General features: G+C 47.5%; 35 non-coding genes across 35 annotated transcripts; all 35 read left to right on the forward strand.

Moving 5' to 3' along the window:
• Positions 1–663: 663 nt before the first annotated feature.
• On the forward strand, positions 664–735 carry TRNAP-CGG (transfer RNA proline (anticodon CGG)). The gene has a single exon. It is a non-coding gene; the product is annotated as a tRNA-Pro (tRNA).
• Positions 736–1,120: 385 nt separating this feature from the next.
• On the forward strand, positions 1,121–1,193 carry TRNAV-UAC (transfer RNA valine (anticodon UAC)). The gene has a single exon. It is a non-coding gene; the product is annotated as a tRNA-Val (tRNA).
• Positions 1,194–1,598: 405 nt separating this feature from the next.
• TRNAP-AGG (transfer RNA proline (anticodon AGG)) lies at positions 1,599–1,670 on the forward strand. The gene has a single exon. It is a non-coding gene; the product is annotated as a tRNA-Pro (tRNA).
• Positions 1,671–2,055: 385 nt separating this feature from the next.
• On the forward strand, positions 2,056–2,128 carry TRNAV-AAC (transfer RNA valine (anticodon AAC)). Its single transcript has one exon. It is a non-coding gene; the product is annotated as a tRNA-Val (tRNA).
• Positions 2,129–2,421: 293 nt separating this feature from the next.
• TRNAL-CAA (transfer RNA leucine (anticodon CAA)) lies at positions 2,422–2,533 on the forward strand. Its single transcript has 2 exons — positions 2,422–2,459; positions 2,488–2,533. It is a non-coding gene; the product is annotated as a tRNA-Leu (tRNA).
• Positions 2,534–3,465: 932 nt separating this feature from the next.
• Positions 3,466–3,537, forward strand: TRNAP-CGG (transfer RNA proline (anticodon CGG)). The gene has a single exon. It is a non-coding gene; the product is annotated as a tRNA-Pro (tRNA).
• Positions 3,538–3,922: 385 nt separating this feature from the next.
• On the forward strand, positions 3,923–3,995 carry TRNAV-UAC (transfer RNA valine (anticodon UAC)). Its single transcript has one exon. It is a non-coding gene; the product is annotated as a tRNA-Val (tRNA).
• Positions 3,996–4,400: 405 nt separating this feature from the next.
• TRNAP-AGG (transfer RNA proline (anticodon AGG)) lies at positions 4,401–4,472 on the forward strand. The gene has a single exon. It is a non-coding gene; the product is annotated as a tRNA-Pro (tRNA).
• A 385-nt stretch (positions 4,473–4,857) lies between these two features.
• TRNAV-AAC (transfer RNA valine (anticodon AAC)) lies at positions 4,858–4,930 on the forward strand. Its single transcript has one exon. It is a non-coding gene; the product is annotated as a tRNA-Val (tRNA).
• Positions 4,931–5,223: 293 nt separating this feature from the next.
• Positions 5,224–5,335, forward strand: TRNAL-CAA (transfer RNA leucine (anticodon CAA)). The gene is made up of 2 exons: positions 5,224–5,261; positions 5,290–5,335. It is a non-coding gene; the product is annotated as a tRNA-Leu (tRNA).
• A 932-nt stretch (positions 5,336–6,267) lies between these two features.
• TRNAP-CGG (transfer RNA proline (anticodon CGG)) lies at positions 6,268–6,339 on the forward strand. The gene has a single exon. It is a non-coding gene; the product is annotated as a tRNA-Pro (tRNA).
• Positions 6,340–6,724: 385 nt separating this feature from the next.
• On the forward strand, positions 6,725–6,797 carry TRNAV-UAC (transfer RNA valine (anticodon UAC)). Its single transcript has one exon. It is a non-coding gene; the product is annotated as a tRNA-Val (tRNA).
• A 405-nt stretch (positions 6,798–7,202) lies between these two features.
• TRNAP-AGG (transfer RNA proline (anticodon AGG)) lies at positions 7,203–7,274 on the forward strand. Its single transcript has one exon. It is a non-coding gene; the product is annotated as a tRNA-Pro (tRNA).
• A 385-nt stretch (positions 7,275–7,659) lies between these two features.
• On the forward strand, positions 7,660–7,732 carry TRNAV-AAC (transfer RNA valine (anticodon AAC)). Its single transcript has one exon. It is a non-coding gene; the product is annotated as a tRNA-Val (tRNA).
• A 293-nt stretch (positions 7,733–8,025) lies between these two features.
• TRNAL-CAA (transfer RNA leucine (anticodon CAA)) lies at positions 8,026–8,137 on the forward strand. The gene is made up of 2 exons: positions 8,026–8,063; positions 8,092–8,137. It is a non-coding gene; the product is annotated as a tRNA-Leu (tRNA).
• A 932-nt stretch (positions 8,138–9,069) lies between these two features.
• On the forward strand, positions 9,070–9,141 carry TRNAP-CGG (transfer RNA proline (anticodon CGG)). The gene has a single exon. It is a non-coding gene; the product is annotated as a tRNA-Pro (tRNA).
• Positions 9,142–9,526: 385 nt separating this feature from the next.
• On the forward strand, positions 9,527–9,599 carry TRNAV-UAC (transfer RNA valine (anticodon UAC)). Its single transcript has one exon. It is a non-coding gene; the product is annotated as a tRNA-Val (tRNA).
• Positions 9,600–10,004: 405 nt separating this feature from the next.
• Positions 10,005–10,076, forward strand: TRNAP-AGG (transfer RNA proline (anticodon AGG)). Its single transcript has one exon. It is a non-coding gene; the product is annotated as a tRNA-Pro (tRNA).
• A 385-nt stretch (positions 10,077–10,461) lies between these two features.
• On the forward strand, positions 10,462–10,534 carry TRNAV-AAC (transfer RNA valine (anticodon AAC)). The gene has a single exon. It is a non-coding gene; the product is annotated as a tRNA-Val (tRNA).
• Positions 10,535–10,827: 293 nt separating this feature from the next.
• Positions 10,828–10,939, forward strand: TRNAL-CAA (transfer RNA leucine (anticodon CAA)). Its single transcript has 2 exons — positions 10,828–10,865; positions 10,894–10,939. It is a non-coding gene; the product is annotated as a tRNA-Leu (tRNA).
• A 932-nt stretch (positions 10,940–11,871) lies between these two features.
• TRNAP-CGG (transfer RNA proline (anticodon CGG)) lies at positions 11,872–11,943 on the forward strand. The gene has a single exon. It is a non-coding gene; the product is annotated as a tRNA-Pro (tRNA).
• A 385-nt stretch (positions 11,944–12,328) lies between these two features.
• On the forward strand, positions 12,329–12,401 carry TRNAV-UAC (transfer RNA valine (anticodon UAC)). Its single transcript has one exon. It is a non-coding gene; the product is annotated as a tRNA-Val (tRNA).
• Positions 12,402–12,806: 405 nt separating this feature from the next.
• TRNAP-AGG (transfer RNA proline (anticodon AGG)) lies at positions 12,807–12,878 on the forward strand. The gene has a single exon. It is a non-coding gene; the product is annotated as a tRNA-Pro (tRNA).
• Positions 12,879–13,263: 385 nt separating this feature from the next.
• TRNAV-AAC (transfer RNA valine (anticodon AAC)) lies at positions 13,264–13,336 on the forward strand. Its single transcript has one exon. It is a non-coding gene; the product is annotated as a tRNA-Val (tRNA).
• A 293-nt stretch (positions 13,337–13,629) lies between these two features.
• Positions 13,630–13,741, forward strand: TRNAL-CAA (transfer RNA leucine (anticodon CAA)). Its single transcript has 2 exons — positions 13,630–13,667; positions 13,696–13,741. It is a non-coding gene; the product is annotated as a tRNA-Leu (tRNA).
• A 932-nt stretch (positions 13,742–14,673) lies between these two features.
• On the forward strand, positions 14,674–14,745 carry TRNAP-CGG (transfer RNA proline (anticodon CGG)). Its single transcript has one exon. It is a non-coding gene; the product is annotated as a tRNA-Pro (tRNA).
• A 385-nt stretch (positions 14,746–15,130) lies between these two features.
• Positions 15,131–15,203, forward strand: TRNAV-UAC (transfer RNA valine (anticodon UAC)). Its single transcript has one exon. It is a non-coding gene; the product is annotated as a tRNA-Val (tRNA).
• Positions 15,204–15,608: 405 nt separating this feature from the next.
• Positions 15,609–15,680, forward strand: TRNAP-AGG (transfer RNA proline (anticodon AGG)). The gene has a single exon. It is a non-coding gene; the product is annotated as a tRNA-Pro (tRNA).
• A 385-nt stretch (positions 15,681–16,065) lies between these two features.
• Positions 16,066–16,138, forward strand: TRNAV-AAC (transfer RNA valine (anticodon AAC)). Its single transcript has one exon. It is a non-coding gene; the product is annotated as a tRNA-Val (tRNA).
• Positions 16,139–16,431: 293 nt separating this feature from the next.
• TRNAL-CAA (transfer RNA leucine (anticodon CAA)) lies at positions 16,432–16,543 on the forward strand. Its single transcript has 2 exons — positions 16,432–16,469; positions 16,498–16,543. It is a non-coding gene; the product is annotated as a tRNA-Leu (tRNA).
• Positions 16,544–17,475: 932 nt separating this feature from the next.
• TRNAP-CGG (transfer RNA proline (anticodon CGG)) lies at positions 17,476–17,547 on the forward strand. The gene has a single exon. It is a non-coding gene; the product is annotated as a tRNA-Pro (tRNA).
• Positions 17,548–17,932: 385 nt separating this feature from the next.
• On the forward strand, positions 17,933–18,005 carry TRNAV-UAC (transfer RNA valine (anticodon UAC)). Its single transcript has one exon. It is a non-coding gene; the product is annotated as a tRNA-Val (tRNA).
• A 405-nt stretch (positions 18,006–18,410) lies between these two features.
• On the forward strand, positions 18,411–18,482 carry TRNAP-AGG (transfer RNA proline (anticodon AGG)). The gene has a single exon. It is a non-coding gene; the product is annotated as a tRNA-Pro (tRNA).
• A 385-nt stretch (positions 18,483–18,867) lies between these two features.
• Positions 18,868–18,940, forward strand: TRNAV-AAC (transfer RNA valine (anticodon AAC)). The gene has a single exon. It is a non-coding gene; the product is annotated as a tRNA-Val (tRNA).
• A 293-nt stretch (positions 18,941–19,233) lies between these two features.
• TRNAL-CAA (transfer RNA leucine (anticodon CAA)) lies at positions 19,234–19,345 on the forward strand. The gene is made up of 2 exons: positions 19,234–19,271; positions 19,300–19,345. It is a non-coding gene; the product is annotated as a tRNA-Leu (tRNA).
• Positions 19,346–20,260: the final 915 nt, after the last annotated feature.

Genomic DNA, 20,260 nt, shown 5'->3' on the forward strand with positions numbered 1-20,260 from the left:
GCACTGTCCCTGCAACAACACAGGCAGACATGTTCAACAGGGCTTCCTGGTTATGTGGGAGGAGCAGATTGCCAATGGTCCCCCCTTGAAAATTCTAATTTACATAAGGAAGACAGAGAGGTAGCTGGTAGTAGGCACTACACACGGACATTGCACTCCCTCTTGTGATTTGCAGCCAATTCTAGATTGAGGCAGGAGGAAAGGAGGAGACTCGCCCAACAATGGCCATACTGGGAAGTCAGCCACTCTGGGTCTCCCAGGTGAATGTTTCAGGCCTGTGAGCCACTCATATAAATCTCGCCTGATCGAGCCTGATCGAGCGCTGAGCGAGCGCGTTTGAATCCAAATATCAAACACCTCTTTCTCAGGCGCAAGAAATGGTGGGCCCTTCATTGCTTCTGGTGTGGAAGTCTATGGAGCAAGGGTCCAGGACTTGCAGAGGAGTACAAGTGCCAGAAAGTGCTTGCTGTTCTCATCTGTGCCTTTTTACTGCTCACTGGCCGATAGGAGATTGGCTGCCCCCTTCCTTGCTGGAGTGAAAAAACAACAACTTGAGAGAAAACATGACTTTGTGTGGCTCACTTATAGGGAGACGAGCCAAATAGCCCTGCTGTTTTCTGAAAGACGCTTCAGTAATTGTTCAAAATGTCTCCTGGCCACTCAGGCTCGTTGGTCTAGGGGTATGATTCTCGCTTCGGGTGCGAGAGGTCCCGGGTTCAAATCCCGGACGAGCCCATCCTGTGGAAGTTTTCAGGCTGCTTGTCATATAGGAGCCTTTCTTCTTTTCAATGCTATAAGACGCTGTGTATGTCGAGAAGGTTCCTTACCCTGCACGCTATTTTCCACTTTTGACATGATAAAGGAGTGCAGGACTTCCTTGCAACTGCTTTTCTGGGCTGGACCAGCAGTGTAGGAACATTACATGCAAAGAGTTTTTCTAGTGTCATTTCAGGATATGGTTTCAAAATCGCCTCTTGGGGAAAAAAGTGGTCCTCATTCCTGTCTTCCAAAGAAAGAGAGACCGGGTAAGGAGAGCCCAACTTTGAGCTTCAAGGACGTTGGCCCTTAGTCTGTGCGTTCCAACCCAATACACGCCAACAAGATTCCTGAGGTAGTGTCTGTTTCTGTAGTGTAGTGGTTATCACGTTTGCCTTACACGCGAAAGGTCCCTGGTTCGAGACCGGGCAGAAATGCAGCTTGCTGTTTTTCACAGTGTTTGCATTTACTGGCTCACTTTATAGAAAAGCTGAGATAATAGAGGCTGTCTATTCCTCACCAGCCTGACGTAGTGTGCTCCAGAGATCTCAGTGACAGCTCGAAAAGAGAAGTGACGATAGCTTGCGCCATTCGCTTGCTCGCACTTTGCTCTGTAGGGTGGGCCTACTTCATGAAAGCAAGGCATGAGAGAAGAAATGCTTCTCTTGTCCTCACCACGAGCAGACACTTAAAGCAAACAAACTGTCTGAAGGACAGAGGCTTTTTAATTTCTTGTTTGATGACGGTCATGGAAAAGACAGCAATCATATTGCAGAACAGAGCAGCATGTACTGGCTAGCTGCCACTAACCCCTGGAGCCGTGTCAGAGGTGACTCTTGCGTGGCTCGTTGGTCTAGGGGTATGATTCTCGCTTAGGGTGCGAGAGGTCCCGGGTTCAAATTCCGGACGAGCCCTTTTTAGAGGTAAACATACAAACCCTACTAAAAAAGCACTATGCCTGACTATTTCTCGTTATACTGGGTGCATTGTTGCACAACATATTTCTAACCTCAGAAGAAAAATGGATCACCATGCTTTATCTGCCTACCTGCTTAGTCTCAGTGTGTCCCAGGTGATGCTTTCCCAAGCTGTACTCGCTGGCATTTAGGCATCAAATATTTGCCTGTCGATGCCTGCACAAGTGAGTTTTGAATACGTCTAATTGCAAGCATGTTGGATGATATCTCTGAGGTTTTCACACTTGTTCTGCATATTCTGAGCCGCTGCTGATACAGCAGAATAGAAGTAGGGTGAAGACTTGAGAGAAACTTTCCTCTAACAGTAGAAAGCACCAAGGTAGTTTCTGTAGTGTAGTGGTCATCACGTTCACCTAACACGCGAAAGGTCCCCGGTTCGAGACGGGGCAGAAACACTGTGCATTGGATGCTTTTTTTGTGCACACTCTAAAACCTTATTATCTCAATGCAAGTTTAAGAAGAGGTGGTCTTTGAACACGGTGAGCCGCGAGAATTTTTTTTTACCTTTGCAGACGAAACAAAGTTATCTCCATCGATCATCTGGGGGTTGTTCTTGGGCCTATTTTTATTTTGTGTGAGCTATGTTGTATTGTTGGGGCCTTTACACCTGTGACATTTCTGTGAACGTTGTAAGTGGAAACGTTGGCAGGTGCAGACAGAAAAGTCAGAACTAAGCACACCCTGAGCCGTCAGGATGGCCGAGTGGTCTAAGGCGCCAGACTCAAGAGAGCTTGATCTTCAGTGATGCTGAGCCTTCTGGTCTCCTCATGGAGGCGTGGGTTCAAATCCCACTTCTGACAGGTCCCTTTTACACCCTTAAGTCTTCCTAATTTTTGCAGTGCATTCCCCACACACACCACAATATTTGCGGGAACCTGTAGTAAATAAAGAGAAATCCACCAGGCTGGGCCCTCAATCACAATTCCATGTATTTCTGAAAGTGACACCGCAGGCACACCTTCCATTACATTTGCAATCCATCACAGTAACTGCCTTGCTGGGTTTCGAAATAAGCAGTTGATCCCATCATTTGTTGTGAGGCTCTCCTGCCACCTTTTGGGCAGAGAAGGCACTGTCCCTGCAACAACACAGGCAGACATGTTCAACAGGGCTTCCTGGTTATGTGGGAGGAGCAGATTGCCAATGGTCCCCCCTTGAAAATTCTAATTTACATAAGGAAGACAGAGAGGTAGCTGGTAGTAGGCACTACACACGGACATTGCACTCCCTCTTGTGATTTGCAGCCAATTCTAGATTGAGGCAGGAGGAAAGGAGGAGACTCGCCCAACAATGGCCATACTGGGAAGTCAGCCACTCTGGGTCTCCCAGGTGAATGTTTCAGGCCTGTGAGCCACTCATATAAATCTCGCCTGATCGAGCCTGATCGAGCGCTGAGCGAGCGCGTTTGAATCCAAATATCAAACACCTCTTTCTCAGGCGCAAGAAATGGTGGGCCCTTCATTGCTTCTGGTGTGGAAGTCTATGGAGCAAGGGTCCAGGACTTGCAGAGGAGTACAAGTGCCAGAAAGTGCTTGCTGTTCTCATCTGTGCCTTTTTACTGCTCACTGGCCGATAGGAGATTGGCTGCCCCCTTCCTTGCTGGAGTGAAAAAACAACAACTTGAGAGAAAACATGACTTTGTGTGGCTCACTTATAGGGAGACGAGCCAAATAGCCCTGCTGTTTTCTGAAAGACGCTTCAGTAATTGTTCAAAATGTCTCCTGGCCACTCAGGCTCGTTGGTCTAGGGGTATGATTCTCGCTTCGGGTGCGAGAGGTCCCGGGTTCAAATCCCGGACGAGCCCATCCTGTGGAAGTTTTCAGGCTGCTTGTCATATAGGAGCCTTTCTTCTTTTCAATGCTATAAGACGCTGTGTATGTCGAGAAGGTTCCTTACCCTGCACGCTATTTTCCACTTTTGACATGATAAAGGAGTGCAGGACTTCCTTGCAACTGCTTTTCTGGGCTGGACCAGCAGTGTAGGAACATTACATGCAAAGAGTTTTTCTAGTGTCATTTCAGGATATGGTTTCAAAATCGCCTCTTGGGGAAAAAAGTGGTCCTCATTCCTGTCTTCCAAAGAAAGAGAGACCGGGTAAGGAGAGCCCAACTTTGAGCTTCAAGGACGTTGGCCCTTAGTCTGTGCGTTCCAACCCAATACACGCCAACAAGATTCCTGAGGTAGTGTCTGTTTCTGTAGTGTAGTGGTTATCACGTTTGCCTTACACGCGAAAGGTCCCTGGTTCGAGACCGGGCAGAAATGCAGCTTGCTGTTTTTCACAGTGTTTGCATTTACTGGCTCACTTTATAGAAAAGCTGAGATAATAGAGGCTGTCTATTCCTCACCAGCCTGACGTAGTGTGCTCCAGAGATCTCAGTGACAGCTCGAAAAGAGAAGTGACGATAGCTTGCGCCATTCGCTTGCTCGCACTTTGCTCTGTAGGGTGGGCCTACTTCATGAAAGCAAGGCATGAGAGAAGAAATGCTTCTCTTGTCCTCACCACGAGCAGACACTTAAAGCAAACAAACTGTCTGAAGGACAGAGGCTTTTTAATTTCTTGTTTGATGACGGTCATGGAAAAGACAGCAATCATATTGCAGAACAGAGCAGCATGTACTGGCTAGCTGCCACTAACCCCTGGAGCCGTGTCAGAGGTGACTCTTGCGTGGCTCGTTGGTCTAGGGGTATGATTCTCGCTTAGGGTGCGAGAGGTCCCGGGTTCAAATCCCGGACGAGCCCTTTTTAGAGGTAAACATACAAACCCTACTAAAAAAGCACTATGCCTGACTATTTCTCGTTATACTGGGTGCATTGTTGCACAACATATTTCTAACCTCAGAAGAAAAATGGATCACCATGCTTTATCTGCCTACCTGCTTAGTCTCAGTGTGTCCCAGGTGATGCTTTCCCAAGCTGTACTCGCTGGCATTTAGGCATCAAATATTTGCCTGTCGATGCCTGCACAAGTGAGTTTTGAATACGTCTAATTGCAAGCATGTTGGATGATATCTCTGAGGTTTTCACACTTGTTCTGCATATTCTGAGCCGCTGCTGATACAGCAGAATAGAAGTAGGGTGAAGACTTGAGAGAAACTTTCCTCTAACAGTAGAAAGCACCAAGGTAGTTTCTGTAGTGTAGTGGTCATCACGTTCACCTAACACGCGAAAGGTCCCCGGTTCGAGACGGGGCAGAAACACTGTGCATTGGATGCTTTTTTTGTGCACACTCTAAAACCTTATTATCTCAATGCAAGTTTAAGAAGAGGTGGTCTTTGAACACGGTGAGCCGCGAGAATTTTTTTTTACCTTTGCAGACGAAACAAAGTTATCTCCATCGATCATCTGGGGGTTGTTCTTGGGCCTATTTTTATTTTGTGTGAGCTATGTTGTATTGTTGGGGCCTTTACACCTGTGACATTTCTGTGAACGTTGTAAGTGGAAACGTTGGCAGGTGCAGACAGAAAAGTCAGAACTAAGCACACCCTGAGCCGTCAGGATGGCCGAGTGGTCTAAGGCGCCAGACTCAAGAGAGCTTGATCTTCAGTGATGCTGAGCCTTCTGGTCTCCTCATGGAGGCGTGGGTTCAAATCCCACTTCTGACAGGTCCCTTTTACACCCTTAAGTCTTCCTAATTTTTGCAGTGCATTCCCCACACACACCACAATATTTGCGGGAACCTGTAGTAAATAAAGAGAAATCCACCAGGCTGGGCCCTCAATCACAATTCCATGTATTTCTGAAAGTGACACCGCAGGCACACCTTCCATTACATTTGCAATCCATCACAGTAACTGCCTTGCTGGGTTTCGAAATAAGCAGTTGATCCCATCATTTGTTGTGAGGCTCTCCTGCCACCTTTTGGGCAGAGAAGGCACTGTCCCTGCAACAACACAGGCAGACATGTTCAACAGGGCTTCCTGGTTATGTGGGAGGAGCAGATTGCCAATGGTCCCCCCTTGAAAATTCTAATTTACATAAGGAAGACAGAGAGGTAGCTGGTAGTAGGCACTACACACGGACATTGCACTCCCTCTTGTGATTTGCAGCCAATTCTAGATTGAGGCAGGAGGAAAGGAGGAGACTCGCCCAACAATGGCCATACTGGGAAGTCAGCCACTCTGGGTCTCCCAGGTGAATGTTTCAGGCCTGTGAGCCACTCATATAAATCTCGCCTGATCGAGCCTGATCGAGCGCTGAGCGAGCGCGTTTGAATCCAAATATCAAACACCTCTTTCTCAGGCGCAAGAAATGGTGGGCCCTTCATTGCTTCTGGTGTGGAAGTCTATGGAGCAAGGGTCCAGGACTTGCAGAGGAGTACAAGTGCCAGAAAGTGCTTGCTGTTCTCATCTGTGCCTTTTTACTGCTCACTGGCCGATAGGAGATTGGCTGCCCCCTTCCTTGCTGGAGTGAAAAAACAACAACTTGAGAGAAAACATGACTTTGTGTGGCTCACTTATAGGGAGACGAGCCAAATAGCCCTGCTGTTTTCTGAAAGACGCTTCAGTAATTGTTCAAAATGTCTCCTGGCCACTCAGGCTCGTTGGTCTAGGGGTATGATTCTCGCTTCGGGTGCGAGAGGTCCCGGGTTCAAATCCCGGACGAGCCCATCCTGTGGAAGTTTTCAGGCTGCTTGTCATATAGGAGCCTTTCTTCTTTTCAATGCTATAAGACGCTGTGTATGTCGAGAAGGTTCCTTACCCTGCACGCTATTTTCCACTTTTGACATGATAAAGGAGTGCAGGACTTCCTTGCAACTGCTTTTCTGGGCTGGACCAGCAGTGTAGGAACATTACATGCAAAGAGTTTTTCTAGTGTCATTTCAGGATATGGTTTCAAAATCGCCTCTTGGGGAAAAAAGTGGTCCTCATTCCTGTCTTCCAAAGAAAGAGAGACCGGGTAAGGAGAGCCCAACTTTGAGCTTCAAGGACGTTGGCCCTTAGTCTGTGCGTTCCAACCCAATACACGCCAACAAGATTCCTGAGGTAGTGTCTGTTTCTGTAGTGTAGTGGTTATCACGTTCGCCTTACACGCGAAAGGTCCCTGGTTCGAGACCGGGCAGAAATGCAGCTTGCTGTTTTTCACAGTGTTTGCATTTACTGGCTCACTTTATAGAAAAGCTGAGATAATAGAGGCTGTCTATTCCTCACCAGCCTGACGTAGTGTGCTCCAGAGATCTCAGTGACAGCTCGAAAAGAGAAGTGACGATAGCTTGCGCCATTCGCTTGCTCGCACTTTGCTCTGTAGGGTGGGCCTACTTCATGAAAGCAAGGCATGAGAGAAGAAATGCTTCTCTTGTCCTCACCACGAGCAGACACTTAAAGCAAACAAACTGTCTGAAGGACAGAGGCTTTTTAATTTCTTGTTTGATGACGGTCATGGAAAAGACAGCAATCATATTGCAGAACAGAGCAGCATGTACTGGCTAGCTGCCACTAACCCCTGGAGCCGTGTCAGAGGTGACTCTTGCGTGGCTCGTTGGTCTAGGGGTATGATTCTCGCTTAGGGTGCGAGAGGTCCCGGGTTCAAATCCCGGACGAGCCCTTTTTAGAGGTAAACATACAAACCCTACTAAAAAAGCACTATGCCTGACTATTTCTCGTTATACTGGGTGCATTGTTGCACAACATATTTCTAACCTCAGAAGAAAAATGGATCACCATGCTTTATCTGCCTACCTGCTTAGTCTCAGTGTGTCCCAGGTGATGCTTTCCCAAGCTGTACTCGCTGGCATTTAGGCATCAGATATTTGCCTGTCGATGCCTGCACAAGTGAGTTTTGAATACGTCTAATTGCAAGCATGTTGGATGATATCTCTGAGGTTTTCACACTTGTTCTGCACATTCTGAGCCGCTGCTGATACAGCAGAATAGAAGTAGGGTGAAGACTTGAGAGAAACTTTCCTCTAACAGTAGAAAGCACCAAGGTAGTTTCTGTAGTGTAGTGGTCATCACGTTCACCTAACACGCGAAAGGTCCCCGGTTCGAGACGGGGCAGAAACACTGTGCATTGGATGCTTTTTTTGTGCACACTCTAAAACCTTATTATCTCAATGCAAGTTTAAGAAGAGGTGGTCTTTGAACACGGTGAGCCGCGAGAATTTTTTTTTACCTTTGCAGACGAAACAAAGTTATCTCCATCGATCATCTGGGGGTTGTTCTTGGGCCTATTTTTATTTTGTGTGAGCTATGTTGTATTGTTGGGGCCTTTACACCTGTGACATTTCTGTGAACGTTGTAAGTGGAAACGTTGGCAGGTGCAGACAGAAAAGTCAGAACTAAGCACACCCTGAGCCGTCAGGATGGCCGAGTGGTCTAAGGCGCCAGACTCAAGAGAGCTTGATCTTCAGTGATGCTGAGCCTTCTGGTCTCCTCATGGAGGCGTGGGTTCAAATCCCACTTCTGACAGGTCCCTTTTACACCCTTAAGTCTTCCTAATTTTTGCAGTGCATTCCCCACACACACCACAATATTTGCGGGAACCTGTAGTAAATAAAGAGAAATCCACCAGGCTGGGCCCTCAATCACAATTCCATGTATTTCTGAAAGTGACACCGCAGGCACACCTTCCATTACATTTGCAATCCATCACAGTAACTGCCTTGCTGGGTTTCGAAATAAGCAGTTGATCCCATCATTTGTTGTGAGGCTCTCCTGCCACCTTTTGGGCAGAGAAGGCACTGTCCCTGCAACAACACAGGCAGACATGTTCAACAGGGCTTCCTGGTTATGTGGGAGGAGCAGATTGCCAATGGTCCCCCCTTGAAAATTCTAATTTACATAAGGAAGACAGAGAGGTAGCTGGTAGTAGGCACTACACACGGACATTGCACTCCCTCTTGTGATTTGCAGCCAATTCTAGATTGAGGCAGGAGGAAAGGAGGAGACTCGCCCAACAATGGCCATACTGGGAAGTCAGCCACTCTGGGTCTCCCAGGTGAATGTTTCAGGCCTGTGAGCCACTCATATAAATCTCGCCTGATCGAGCCTGATCGAGCGCTGAGCGAGCGCGTTTGAATCCAAATATCAAACACCTCTTTCTCAGGCGCAAGAAATGGTGGGCCCTTCATTGCTTCTGGTGTGGAAGTCTATGGAGCAAGGGTCCAGGACTTGCAGAGGAGTACAAGTGCCAGAAAGTGCTTGCTGTTCTCATCTGTGCCTTTTTACTGCTCACTGGCCGATAGGAGATTGGCTGCCCCCTTCCTTGCTGGAGTGAAAAAACAACAACTTGAGAGAAAACATGACTTTGTGTGGCTCACTTATAGGGAGACGAGCCAAATAGCCCTGCTGTTTTCTGAAAGACGCTTCAGTAATTGTTCAAAATGTCTCCTGGCCACTCAGGCTCGTTGGTCTAGGGGTATGATTCTCGCTTCGGGTGCGAGAGGTCCCGGGTTCAAATCCCGGACGAGCCCATCCTGTGGAAGTTTTCAGGCTTCTTGTCATATAGGAGCCTTTCTTCTTTTCAATGCTATAAGACGCTGTGTATGTCGAGAAGGTTCCTTACCCTGCACGCTATTTTCCACTTTTGACATGATAAAGGAGTGCAGGACTTCCTTGCAACTGCTTTTCTGGGCTGGACCAGCAGTGTAGGAACATTACATGCAAAGAGTTTTTCTAGTGTCATTTCAGGATATGGTTTCAAAATCGCCTCTTGGGGAAAAAAGTGGTCCTCATTCCTGTCTTCCAAAGAAAGAGAGACCGGGTAAGGAGAGCCCAACTTTGAGCTTCAAGGACGTTGGCCCTTAGTCTGTGCGTTCCAACCCAATACACGCCAACAAGATTCCTGAGGTAGTGTCTGTTTCTGTAGTGTAGTGGTTATCACGTTCGCCTTACACGCGAAAGGTCCCTGGTTCGAGACCGGGCAGAAATGCAGCTTGCTGTTTTTCACAGTGTTTGCATTTACTGGCTCACTTTATAGAAAAGCTGAGATAATAGAGGCTGTCTATTCCTCACCAGCCTGACGTAGTGTGCTCCAGAGATCTCAGTGACAGCTCGAAAAGAGAAGTGACGATAGCTTGCGCCATTCGCTTGCTCGCACTTTGCTCTGTAGGGTGGGCCTACTTCATGAAAGCAAGGCATGAGAGAAGAAATGCTTCTCTTGTCCTCACCACGAGCAGACACTTAAAGCAAACAAACTGTCTGAAGGACAGAGGCTTTTTAATTTCTTGTTTGATGACGGTCATGGAAAAGACAGCAATCATATTGCAGAACAGAGCAGCATGTACTGGCTAGCTGCCACTAACCCCTGGAGCCGTGTCAGAGGTGACTCTTGCGTGGCTCGTTGGTCTAGGGGTAGGATTCTCGCTTAGGGTGCGAGAGGTCCCGGGTTCAAATCCCGGACGAGCCCTTTTTAGAGGTAAACATACAAACCCTACTAAAAAAGCACTATGCCTGACTATTTCTCGTTATACTGGGTGCATTGTTGCACAACATATTTCTAACCTCAGAAGAAAAATAGATCACCATGCTTTATCTGCCTACCTGCTTAGTCTCAGTGTGTCCCAGGTGATGCTTTCCCAAGCTGTACTCGCTGGCATTTAGGCATCAGATATTTGCCTGTCGATGCCTGCACAAGTGAGTTTTGAATACGTCTAATTGCAAGCATGTTGGATGATATCTCTGAGGTTTTCACACTTGTTCTGCACATTCTGAGCCGCTGCTGATACAGCAGAATAGAAGTAGGGTGAAGACTTGAGAGAAACTTTCCTCTAACAGTAGAAAGCACCAAGGTAGTTTCTGTAGTGTAGTGGTCATCACGTTCGCCTAACACGCGAAAGGTCCCCGGTTCGAGACGGGGCAGAAACACTGTGCATTGGATGCTTTTTTTGTGCACACTCTAAAACCTTATTATCTCAATGCAAGTTTAAGAAGAGGTGGTCTTTGAACACGGTGAGCCGCGAGAATTTTTTTTTACCTTTGCAGACGAAACAAAGTTATCTCCATCGATCATCTGGGGGTTGTTCTTGGGCCTATTTTTATTTTGTGTGAGCTATGTTGTATTGTTGGGGCCTTTACACCTGTGACATTTCTGTGAACGTTGTAAGTGGAAACGTTGGCAGGTGCAGACAGAAAAGTCAGAACTAAGCACACCCTGAGCCGTCAGGATGGCCGAGTGGTCTAAGGCGCCAGACTCAAGAGAGCTTGATCTTCAGTGATGCTGAGCCTTCTGGTCTCCTCATGGAGGCGTGGGTTCAAATCCCACTTCTGACAGGTCCCTTTTACACCCTTAAGTCTTCCTAATTTTTGCAGTGCATTCCCCACACACACCACAATATTTGCGGGAACCTGTAGTAAATAAAGAGAAATCCACCAGGCTGGGCCCTCAATCACAATTCCATGTATTTCTGAAAGTGACACCGCAGGCACACCTTCCATTACATTTGCAATCCATCACAGTAACTGCCTTGCTGGGTTTCGAAATAAGCAGTTGATCCCATCATTTGTTGTGAGGCTCTCCTGCCACCTTTTGGGCAGAGAAGGCACTGTCCCTGCAACAACACAGGCAGACATGTTCAACAGGGCTTCCTGGTTATGTGGGAGGAGCAGATTGCCAATGGTCCCCCCTTGAAAATTCTAATTTACATAAGGAAGACAGAGAGGTAGCTGGTAGTAGGCACTACACACGGACATTGCACTCCCTCTTGTGATTTGCAGCCAATTCTAGATTGAGGCAGGAGGAAAGGAGGAGACTCGCCCAACAATGGCCATACTGGGAAGTCAGCCACTCTGGGTCTCCCAGGTGAATGTTTCAGGCCTGTGAGCCACTCATATAAATCTCGCCTGATCGAGCCTGATCGAGCGCTGAGCGAGCGCGTTTGAATCCAAATATCAAACACCTCTTTCTCAGGCGCAAGAAATGGTGGGCCCTTCATTGCTTCTGGTGTGGAAGTCTATGGAGCAAGGGTCCAGGACTTGCAGAGGAGTACAAGTGCCAGAAAGTGCTTGCTGTTCTCATCTGTGCCTTTTTACTGCTCACTGGCCGATAGGAGATTGGCTGCCCCCTTCCTTGCTGGAGTGAAAAAACAACAACTTGAGAGAAAACATGACTTTGTGTGGCTCACTTATAGGGAGACGAGCCAAATAGCCCTGCTGTTTTCTGAAAGACGCTTCAGTAATTGTTCAAAATGTCTCCTGGCCACTCAGGCTCGTTGGTCTAGGGGTATGATTCTCGCTTCGGGTGCGAGAGGTCCCGGGTTCAAATCCCGGACGAGCCCATCCTGTGGAAGTTTTCAGGCTGCTTGTCATATAGGAGCCTTTCTTCTTTTCAATGCTATAAGACGCTGTGTATGTCGAGAAGGTTCCTTACCCTGCACGCTATTTTCCACTTTTGACATGATAAAGGAGTGCAGGACTTCCTTGCAACTGCTTTTCTGGGCTGGACCAGCAGTGTAGGAACATTACATGCAAAGAGTTTTTCTAGTGTCATTTCAGGATATGGTTTCAAAATCGCCTCTTGGGGAAAAAAGTGGTCCTCATTCCTGTCTTCCAAAGAAAGAGAGACCGGGTAAGGAGAGCCCAACTTTGAGCTTCAAGGACGTTGGCCCTTAGTCTGTGCGTTCCAACCCAATACACGCCAACAAGATTCCTGAGGTAGTGTCTGTTTCTGTAGTGTAGTGGTTATCACGTTTGCCTTACACGCGAAAGGTCCCTGGTTCGAGACCGGGCAGAAATGCAGCTTGCTGTTTTTCACAGTGTTTGCATTTACTGGCTCACTTTATAGAAAAGCTGAGATAATAGAGGCTGTCTATTCCTCACCAGCCTGACGTAGTGTGCTCCAGAGATCTCAGTGACAGCTCGAAAAGAGAAGTGACGATAGCTTGCGCCATTCGCTTGCTCGCACTTTGCTCTGTAGGGTGGGCCTACTTCATGAAAGCAAGGCATGAGAGAAGAAATGCTTCTCTTGTCCTCACCACGAGCAGACACTTAAAGCAAACAAACTGTCTGAAGGACAGAGGCTTTTTAATTTCTTGTTTGATGACGGTCATGGAAAAGACAGCAATCATATTGCAGAACAGAGCAGCATGTACTGGCTAGCTGCCACTAACCCCTGGAGCCGTGTCAGAGGTGACTCTTGCGTGGCTCGTTGGTCTAGGGGTAGGATTCTCGCTTAGGGTGCGAGAGGTCCCGGGTTCAAATCCCGGACGAGCCCTTTTTAGAGGTAAACATACAAACCCTACTAAAAAAGCACTATGCCTGACTATTTCTCGTTATACTGGGTGCATTGTTGCACAACATATTTCTAACCTCAGAAGAAAAATGGATCACCATGCTTTATCTGCCTACCTGCTTAGTCTCAGTGTGTCCCAGGTGATGCTTTCCCAAGCTGTACTCGCTGGCATTTAGGCATCAGATATTTGCCTGTCGATGCCTGCACAAGTGAGTTTTGAATACGTCTAATTGCAAGCATGTTGGATGATATCTCTGAGGTTTTCACACTTGTTCTGCACATTCTGAGCCGCTGCTGATACAGCAGAATAGAAGTAGGGTGAAGACTTGAGAGAAACTTTCCTCTAACAGTAGAAAGCACCAAGGTAGTTTCTGTAGTGTAGTGGTCATCACGTTCGCCTAACACGCGAAAGGTCCCCGGTTCGAGACGGGGCAGAAACACTGTGCATTGGATGCTTTTTTTGTGCACACTCTAAAACCTTATTATCTCAATGCAAGTTTAAGAAGAGGTGGTCTTTGAACACGGTGAGCCGCGAGAATTTTTTTTTACCTTTGCAGACGAAACAAAGTTATCTCCATCGATCATCTGGGGGTTGTTCTTGGGCCTATTTTTATTTTGTGTGAGCTATGTTGTATTGTTGGGGCCTTTACACCTGTGACATTTCTGTGAACGTTGTAAGTGGAAACGTTGGCAGGTGCAGACAGAAAAGTCAGAACTAAGCACACCCTGAGCCGTCAGGATGGCCGAGTGGTCTAAGGCGCCAGACTCAAGAGAGCTTGATCTTCAGTGATGCTGAGCCTTCTGGTCTCCTCATGGAGGCGTGGGTTCAAATCCCACTTCTGACAGGTCCCTTTTACACCCTTAAGTCTTCCTAATTTTTGCAGTGCATTCCCCACACACACCACAATATTTGCGGGAACCTGTAGTAAATAAAGAGAAATCCACCAGGCTGGGCCCTCAATCACAATTCCATGTATTTCTGAAAGTGACACCGCAGGCACACCTTCCATTACATTTGCAATCCATCACAGTAACTGCCTTGCTGGGTTTCGAAATAAGCAGTTGATCCCATCATTTGTTGTGAGGCTCTCCTGCCACCTTTTGGGCAGAGAAGGCACTGTCCCTGCAACAACACAGGCAGACATGTTCAACAGGGCTTCCTGGTTATGTGGGAGGAGCAGATTGCCAATGGTCCCCCCTTGAAAATTCTAATTTACATAAGGAAGACAGAGAGGTAGCTGGTAGTAGGCACTACACACGGACATTGCACTCCCTCTTGTGATTTGCAGCCAATTCTAGATTGAGGCAGGAGGAAAGGAGGAGACTCGCCCAACAATGGCCATACTGGGAAGTCAGCCACTCTGGGTCTCCCAGGTGAATGTTTCAGGCCTGTGAGCCACTCATATAAATCTCGCCTGATCGAGCCTGATCGAGCGCTGAGCGAGCGCGTTTGAATCCAAATATCAAACACCTCTTTCTCAGGCGCAAGAAATGGTGGGCCCTTCATTGCTTCTGGTGTGGAAGTCTATGGAGCAAGGGTCCAGGACTTGCAGAGGAGTACAAGTGCCAGAAAGTGCTTGCTGTTCTCATCTGTGCCTTTTTACTGCTCACTGGCCGATAGGAGATTGGCTGCCCCCTTCCTTGCTGGAGTGAAAAAACAACAACTTGAGAGAAAACATGACTTTGTGTGGCTCACTTATAGGGAGACGAGCCAAATAGCCCTGCTGTTTTCTGAAAGACGCTTCAGTAATTGTTCAAAATGTCTCCTGGCCACTCAGGCTCGTTGGTCTAGGGGTATGATTCTCGCTTCGGGTGCGAGAGGTCCCGGGTTCAAATCCCGGACGAGCCCATCCTGTGGAAGTTTTCAGGCTGCTTGTCATATAGGAGCCTTTCTTCTTTTCAATGCTATAAGACGCTGTGTATGTCGAGAAGGTTCCTTACCCTGCACGCTATTTTCCACTTTTGACATGATAAAGGAGTGCAGGACTTCCTTGCAACTGCTTTTCTGGGCTGGACCAGCAGTGTAGGAACATTACATGCAAAGAGTTTTTCTAGTGTCATTTCAGGATATGGTTTCAAAATCGCCTCTTGGGGAAAAAAGTGGTCCTCATTCCTGTCTTCCAAAGAAAGAGAGACCGGGTAAGGAGAGCCCAACTTTGAGCTTCAAGGACGTTGGCCCTTAGTCTGTGCGTTCCAACCCAATACACGCCAACAAGATTCCTGAGGTAGTGTCTGTTTCTGTAGTGTAGTGGTTATCACGTTTGCCTTACACGCGAAAGGTCCCTGGTTCGAGACCGGGCAGAAATGCAGCTTGCTGTTTTTCACAGTGTTTGCATTTACTGGCTCACTTTATAGAAAAGCTGAGATAATAGAGGCTGTCTATTCCTCACCAGCCTGACGTAGTGTGCTCCAGAGATCTCAGTGACAGCTCGAAAAGAGAAGTGACGATAGCTTGCGCCATTCGCTTGCTCGCACTTTGCTCTGTAGGGTGGGCCTACTTCATGAAAGCAAGGCATGAGAGAAGAAATGCTTCTCTTGTCCTCACCACGAGCAGACACTTAAAGCAAACAAACTGTCTGAAGGACAGAGGCTTTTTAATTTCTTGTTTGATGACGGTCATGGAAAAGACAGCAATCATATTGCAGAACAGAGCAGCATGTACTGGCTAGCTGCCACTAACCCCTGGAGCCGTGTCAGAGGTGACTCTTGCGTGGCTCGTTGGTCTAGGGGTATGATTCTCGCTTAGGGTGCGAGAGGTCCCGGGTTCAAATCCCGGACGAGCCCTTTTTAGAGGTAAACATACAAACCCTACTAAAAAAGCACTATGCCTGACTATTTCTCGTTATACTGGGTGCATTGTTGCACAACATATTTCTAACCTCAGAAGAAAAATGGATCACCATGCTTTATCTGCCTACCTGCTTAGTCTCAGTGTGTCCCAGGTGATGCTTTCCCAAGCTGTACTCGCTGGCATTTAGGCATCAAATATTTGCCTGTCGATGCCTGCACAAGTGAGTTTTGAATACGTCTAATTGCAAGCATGTTGGATGATATCTCTGAGGTTTTCACACTTGTTCTGCATATTCTGAGCCGCTGCTGATACAGCAGAATAGAAGTAGGGTGAAGACTTGAGAGAAACTTTCCTCTAACAGTAGAAAGCACCAAGGTAGTTTCTGTAGTGTAGTGGTCATCACGTTCACCTAACACGCGAAAGGTCCCCGGTTCGAGACGGGGCAGAAACACTGTGCATTGGATGCTTTTTTTGTGCACACTCTAAAACCTTATTATCTCAATGCAAGTTTAAGAAGAGGTGGTCTTTGAACACGGTGAGCCGCGAGAATTTTTTTTTACCTTTGCAGACGAAACAAAGTTATCTCCATCGATCATCTGGGGGTTGTTCTTGGGCCTATTTTTATTTTGTGTGAGCTATGTTGTATTGTTGGGGCCTTTACACCTGTGACATTTCTGTGAACGTTGTAAGTGGAAACGTTGGCAGGTGCAGACAGAAAAGTCAGAACTAAGCACACCCTGAGCCGTCAGGATGGCCGAGTGGTCTAAGGCGCCAGACTCAAGAGAGCTTGATCTTCAGTGATGCTGAGCCTTCTGGTCTCCTCATGGAGGCGTGGGTTCAAATCCCACTTCTGACAGGTCCCTTTTACACCCTTAAGTCTTCCTAATTTTTGCAGTGCATTCCCCACACACACCACAATATTTGCGGGAACCTGTAGTAAATAAAGAGAAATCCACCAGGCTGGGCCCTCAATCACAATTCCATGTATTTCTGAAAGTGACACCGCAGGCACACCTTCCATTACATTTGCAATCCATCACAGTAACTGCCTTGCTGGGTTTCGAAATAAGCAGTTGATCCCATCATTTGTTGTGAGGCTCTCCTGCCACCTTTTGGGCAGAGAAGGCACTGTCCCTGCAACAACACAGGCAGACATGTTCAACAGGGCTTCCTGGTTATGTGGGAGGAGCAGATTGCCAATGGTCCCCCCTTGAAAATTCTAATTTACATAAGGAAGACAGAGAGGTAGCTGGTAGTAGGCACTACACACGGACATTGCACTCCCTCTTGTGATTTGCAGCCAATTCTAGATTGAGGCAGGAGGAAAGGAGGAGACTCGCCCAACAATGGCCATACTGGGAAGTCAGCCACTCTGGGTCTCCCAGGTGAATGTTTCAGGCCTGTGAGCCACTCATATAAATCTCGCCTGATCGAGCCTGATCGAGCGCTGAGCGAGCGCGTTTGAATCCAAATATCAAACACCTCTTTCTCAGGCGCAAGAAATGGTGGGCCCTTCATTGCTTCTGGTGTGGAAGTCTATGGAGCAAGGGTCCAGGACTTGCAGAGGAGTACAAGTGCCAGAAAGTGCTTGCTGTTCTCATCTGTGCCTTTTTACTGCTCACTGGCCGATAGGAGATTGGCTGCCCCCTTCCTTGCTGGAGTGAAAAAACAACAACTTGAGAGAAAACATGACTTTGTGTGGCTCACTTATAGGGAGACGAGCCAAATAGCCCTGCTGTTTTCTGAAAGACGCTTCAGTAATTGTTCAAAATGTCTCCTGGCCACTCAGGCTCGTTGGTCTAGGGGTATGATTCTCGCTTCGGGTGCGAGAGGTCCCGGGTTCAAATCCCGGACGAGCCCATCCTGTGGAAGTTTTCAGGCTGCTTGTCATATAGGAGCCTTTCTTCTTTTCAATGCTATAAGACGCTGTGTATGTCGAGAAGGTTCCTTACCCTGCACGCTATTTTCCACTTTTGACATGATAAAGGAGTGCAGGACTTCCTTGCAACTGCTTTTCTGGGCTGGACCAGCAGTGTAGGAACATTACATGCAAAGAGTTTTTCTAGTGTCATTTCAGGATATGGTTTCAAAATCGCCTCTTGGGGAAAAAAGTGGTCCTCATTCCTGTCTTCCAAAGAAAGAGAGACCGGGTAAGGAGAGCCCAACTTTGAGCTTCAAGGACGTTGGCCCTTAGTCTGTGCGTTCCAACCCAATACACGCCAACAAGATTCCTGAGGTAGTGTCTGTTTCTGTAGTGTAGTGGTTATCACGTTCGCCTTACACGCGAAAGGTCCCTGGTTCGAGACCGGGCAGAAATGCAGCTTGCTGTTTTTCACAGTGTTTGCATTTACTGGCTCACTTTATAGAAAAGCTGAGATAATAGAGGCTGTCTATTCCTCACCAGCCTGACGTAGTGTGCTCCAGAGATCTCAGTGACAGCTCGAAAAGAGAAGTGACGATAGCTTGCGCCATTCGCTTGCTCGCACTTTGCTCTGTAGGGTGGGCCTACTTCATGAAAGCAAGGCATGAGAGAAGAAATGCTTCTCTTGTCCTCACCACGAGCAGACACTTAAAGCAAACAAACTGTCTGAAGGACAGAGGCTTTTTAATTTCTTGTTTGATGACGGTCATGGAAAAGACAGCAATCATATTGCAGAACAGAGCAGCATGTACTGGCTAGCTGCCACTAACCCCTGGAGCCGTGTCAGAGGTGACTCTTGCGTGGCTCGTTGGTCTAGGGGTATGATTCTCGCTTAGGGTGCGAGAGGTCCCGGGTTCAAATCCCGGACGAGCCCTTTTTAGAGGTAAACATACAAACCCTACTAAAAAAGCACTATGCCTGACTATTTCTCGTTATACTGGGTGCATTGTTGCACAACATATTTCTAACCTCAGAAGAAAAATGGATCACCATGCTTTATCTGCCTACCTGCTTAGTCTCAGTGTGTCCCAGGTGATGCTTTCCCAAGCTGTACTCGCTGGCATTTAGGCATCAGATATTTGCCTGTCGATGCCTGCACAAGTGAGTTTTGAATACGTCTAATTGCAAGCATGTTGGATGATATCTCTGAGGTTTTCACACTTGTTCTGCACATTCTGAGCCGCTGCTGATACAGCAGAATAGAAGTAGGGTGAAGACTTGAGAGAAACTTTCCTCTAACAGTAGAAAGCACCAAGGTAGTTTCTGTAGTGTAGTGGTCATCACGTTCACCTAACACGCGAAAGGTCCCCGGTTCGAGACGGGGCAGAAACACTGTGCATTGGATGCTTTTTTTGTGCACACTCTAAAACCTTATTATCTCAATGCAAGTTTAAGAAGAGGTGGTCTTTGAACACGGTGAGCCGCGAGAATTTTTTTTTACCTTTGCAGACGAAACAAAGTTATCTCCATCGATCATCTGGGGGTTGTTCTTGGGCCTATTTTTATTTTGTGTGAGCTATGTTGTATTGTTGGGGCCTTTACACCTGTGACATTTCTGTGAACGTTGTAAGTGGAAACGTTGGCAGGTGCAGACAGAAAAGTCAGAACTAAGCACACCCTGAGCCGTCAGGATGGCCGAGTGGTCTAAGGCGCCAGACTCAAGAGAGCTTGATCTTCAGTGATGCTGAGCCTTCTGGTCTCCTCATGGAGGCGTGGGTTCAAATCCCACTTCTGACAGGTCCCTTTTACACCCTTAAGTCTTCCTAATTTTTGCAGTGCATTCCCCACACACACCACAATATTTGCGGGAACCTGTAGTAAATAAAGAGAAATCCACCAGGCTGGGCCCTCAATCACAATTCCATGTATTTCTGAAAGTGACACCGCAGGCACACCTTCCATTACATTTGCAATCCATCACAGTAACTGCCTTGCTGGGTTTCGAAATAAGCAGTTGATCCCATCATTTGTTGTGAGGCTCTCCTGCCACCTTTTGGGCAGAGAAGGCACTGTCCCTGCAACAACACAGGCAGACATGTTCAACAGGGCTTCCTGGTTATGTGGGAGGAGCAGATTGCCAATGGTCCCCCCTTGAAAATTCTAATTTACATAAGGAAGACAGAGAGGTAGCTGGTAGTAGGCACTACACACGGACATTGCACTCCCTCTTGTGATTTGCAGCCAATTCTAGATTGAGGCAGGAGGAAAGGAGGAGACTCGCCCAACAATGGCCATACTGGGAAGTCAGCCACTCTGGGTCTCCCAGGTGAATGTTTCAGGCCTGTGAGCCACTCATATAAATCTCGCCTGATCGAGCCTGATCGAGCGCTGAGCGAGCGCGTTTGAATCCAAATATCAAACACCTCTTTCTCAGGCGCAAGAAATGGTGGGCCCTTCATTGCTTCTGGTGTGGAAGTCTATGGAGCAAGGGTCCAGGACTTGCAGAGGAGTACAAGTGCCAGAAAGTGCTTGCTGTTCTCATCTGTGCCTTTTTACTGCTCACTGGCCGATAGGAGATTGGCTGCCCCCTTCCTTGCTGGAGTGAAAAAACAACAACTTGAGAGAAAACATGACTTTGTGTGGCTCACTTATAGGGAGACGAGCCAAATAGCCCTGCTGTTTTCTGAAAGACGCTTCAGTAATTGTTCAAAA

Source organism: Lissotriton vulgaris, chromosome 10 (genome assembly GCF_964263255.1).
Source record: "Lissotriton vulgaris chromosome 10, aLisVul1.2, whole genome shotgun sequence".
Lineage (NCBI taxonomy): Eukaryota > Metazoa > Chordata > Amphibia > Caudata > Salamandridae > Lissotriton > Lissotriton vulgaris.